The following is a 3,517-nucleotide window of genomic DNA, read 5'->3' as shown; positions in this document are numbered from 1 at the left end:
GTCTCGATTTAAAAACTGATCATATGCAGAACAAACTCAGTGTATCGAATCAGTTAGGAGACATAATCACCATATGCAGGTGAAAATGGAATATTCCTACATAATCATAGGAAGTTGACGATGGAGAAGCTGAAATCATCCCGTTTGTCATAAACTTGAGTTGTTGTTAGTTTGCCGTTAACATCTATGTTCAATAAAATAGCCTGAAACAGATGTGATATAAATTACAATGACCACCGATACATCAATATCTCATTATTACAATTTATTTGGTGGCAATAGCATAAATGATTTGTTGTCATTAATGAATATAATATTTATATAGGTTCCATGGTGTAGTGGTTATCACATCTGCTTAACACGCAGAAGGTCGCGAGTTCGAGACTCGCTGGAACCTACGATTTTTTTTTATCCCACATCTCTCCTAACAAAAATGAAATGAAACATACGCAGCCTTTGTACGCCGTATGGAGATTATTTTTGTATATAAAATGATCTGAATAGTTACCTGTTTTACCTACAGATAAAATTATTTTAAAATTTTGTGAAGAAACCACAACTGATTCTGTATATTTTGATTAAAAATGAGCAACAAGTAATGCTGGAATATCTTCTTTTTTTTCAAAAGGCATTTTCAATTAAAATGTTAGTGAAAGGTACTGTAAGAAAGCCAATATTTCTATAAAAGTTGGTTGAAAACACTAGGCCCAGAGCAAGGGTATATAGTTTTACATAAGTATGCATGGGAATATTCTTTAAACTATTCTTCTAGTAAACTGGAGTATAACTTGTTATATTGATATGCAGGCATCTGATCATAATAAATCATACAACCTTGTTCATCATCTAATATTGACAGCGTGTGTAGGTCTACAAGGGGAAATATTTAAGAAATAGCGAATGGGATTAACGGTCGATTAAAGGGGATCAAAGTTTGACATTGATCTTTTTCTCTAGAATTACTATGGCACAATATGTGTCCAACGAATATATAAGTTAATTAAAGAGTAAATTCACATTTGTTCACAGTATGATCTCACGATGTTGTCAGAGGAATTTACGTTTGACATGGGAAAAATTGTTAGAATATCCTCTGAAAAGGGGAAGAGAAAAAATTTGTTTATTTCTATTGACATTAATTTACACAAAACGAAATGACCAGAAATCATTGGATTAATTCTAGTCCGGAAGTAATGTTTTGTAGGAAATAAAATAACTGACAATGAGTTCCTTACGACCAGTCTTTGTCTGCTGATACTCCCTGGATCAGAGCAGGTAATAATTCACAGGTAATGTTTTCTGTGAGGAAGTGTAATTCTAAAGTTGAGCAATGTGTCCCTCTTGTATAAGTATCGCTTTATAAGTCAAACTGTATTTCAAGTTTGTTATCGAAAATCTCCTTTACCAAGGATAAGAACAGGTCATTATTGGGATTTAAAGGTACAGATGCGCTCTAATTTTAGGTACTCTAGGAATGAAATGAAACAATCTATTGAATATGACTACACAAAACTATGGATGTAGAGATACACATGGAAATAGTTTTAAATTACTTCCTGTTTATCTACATGCATTTATCCCGAACCAGCTGAGTACTGACCACGTGTTAATATATAACGTGCTATTTTTCCAGCATTGTTTTTATTCGTGCATATCTAACTAACACTGGGGTTTTTACACATGATTTAGTACAAAGACTTTATTGTGATGGGTCCTTATTCCTATATAAACTCGATTTCAAAACATTGACACAATTGTTTTCTTTCCAACCGCGTGTGAAGAAAGCAAGCGCAAAGCATACCTTATATAGATAAAGCCAAGCGAAAATGTTTGAAAGTTAAATTAATTAGTTCAGAATTAACTTAAAATGTTGACCTATTCCTTTAAAATGGGATGAAATTAAATAGTTTACTTTGCTTAAGGTGTTTTATATATCGCCATTACAAACCATGTTACTTTGGAAACAAAACCTCCTGATTATCAAAACGCATCTATGTCTTTGATATTTTTCAAAAACAAATGAGATTCCTCAATCACATAAGCAATATGGCTCATGGACCTCTTGAAGAAATATCAAATTCGATAATAATAATCTAACTGATATATAATTGTCACACTTACATCAACAGTTTCATAGTGTAGTGGTTTTCACGTCTGCTTCACACGCTGAATGTCGCGTGCTCGAGCCTCGCTGAAACCTTCAGTTTTCTCTCTTGTTTACTTCCACCTCTTTCCGACCCTAAATAAAATAAAACCCAAGAAGTCTCTCTATGCTGCTTACAGAGTCTTGATTGAATATCTTTTGGGTATATTATTAGTTACATTTTACATAGTTAGTTAGTGACCTGATATGGAAAAAATACATGGTGTGAAAAGAAAACCCGTATCGGGCACATCGCCTTGCCCGAAATGGGTTTTCTTTTCACACCATGTATTTTTCCGTATCAGGTCACTAACTAACTGTGTAACAAATTTATCACGTCGAAGACCTCTAACTGTATATGTGGGGGTCTATATCATACAACTTATCGCTTCGCCAAATTTGTCACGGCTGCAAGTCGAATCCGACAATGAATTACTCGCTCAATACGGATTTTTCTCGCATGATAGGGTTTTTTAACGGCGTCATGTAACCATGATTTCACCAGTTAGATTTCATCAATTTTGTCTGAGGCATGATAATGTGGTATAATCCTAGAGGAGATTTCTATAAGCACATAAAAGTATTAAAAGACCGTAGCACCTACAAATGATAACGTAAGTGGGCTTAAACATCTACCCACTATGATGTAAATTAGACACGAGTCTGATGAGTGGGCTTAAATATCTACCCACTATGACGTAAAGTAGACACGAGCCTGATGAGCGGGCTAACATATACCCACTATGACGTAAATGTATCAGTGATAAACTCAATGTCATCTACTGCTGATACCAAACTCCCCGTCGAGGCCTCATTACGTCACCTACGAATTGACCTCTCCTATGTGACGCACCACAATATACAGATTTGTATATTGTGAGTCCGCGATTATCACGCAGACAAATTACACTAAAGAAGTAGTTCGCAGTTAAAAGTTTGAAGATATTAATATTAAGAACATTAATATGAAAGTATGGATTTTATCTTAAACATAAAATGATCAAAAGATCATTAAAAAGTAGGGAGACTCTGTTCAAATTATTGTGTAAAGTAATGAACTTGATGTTTACGTTCTTGTTTTGAAAGTTGTTTACGTTTGACGTTATATTTTTTCGTCATTCTACAGTGACGTCACAGTATACGCGGCCTAAGAAATCGCTATCCCATAATGCCTAAGTGGAAGAGTTTGGTTTGTGAGCAAACGAACTCTGGTGGAAGTTTGCTGCTGATACTTTGATACCTATGACGTCAAATTACAACCACTACCGATATCAATTCACTCTTCCACGCCCCGCCCACCGATGACAACGAACGTCACATGTTTTCAGACTCCGTCAACTTATGTAAACAACATGGCGGGCGATTTCGATCTTA

General features: G+C 35.0%; 1 non-coding gene across 1 annotated transcript; it reads left to right on the top strand.

Moving 5' to 3' along the window:
* Positions 1–324: 324 nt before the first annotated feature.
* On the top strand, positions 325–397 carry Trnav-aac (transfer RNA valine (anticodon AAC)). Its single transcript has one exon. It is a non-coding gene; the product is annotated as a tRNA-Val (tRNA).
* Positions 398–3,517: the final 3,120 nt, after the last annotated feature.

Source organism: Ostrea edulis, chromosome 2, assembly GCF_947568905.1.
Source record: "Ostrea edulis chromosome 2, xbOstEdul1.1, whole genome shotgun sequence".
NCBI classification, from domain to species: domain Eukaryota; kingdom Metazoa; phylum Mollusca; class Bivalvia; order Ostreida; family Ostreidae; genus Ostrea; species Ostrea edulis.
Note: the sequence above shows the minus strand (reverse complement) of the source record. Positions and strands in the feature narration are given on the sequence as shown.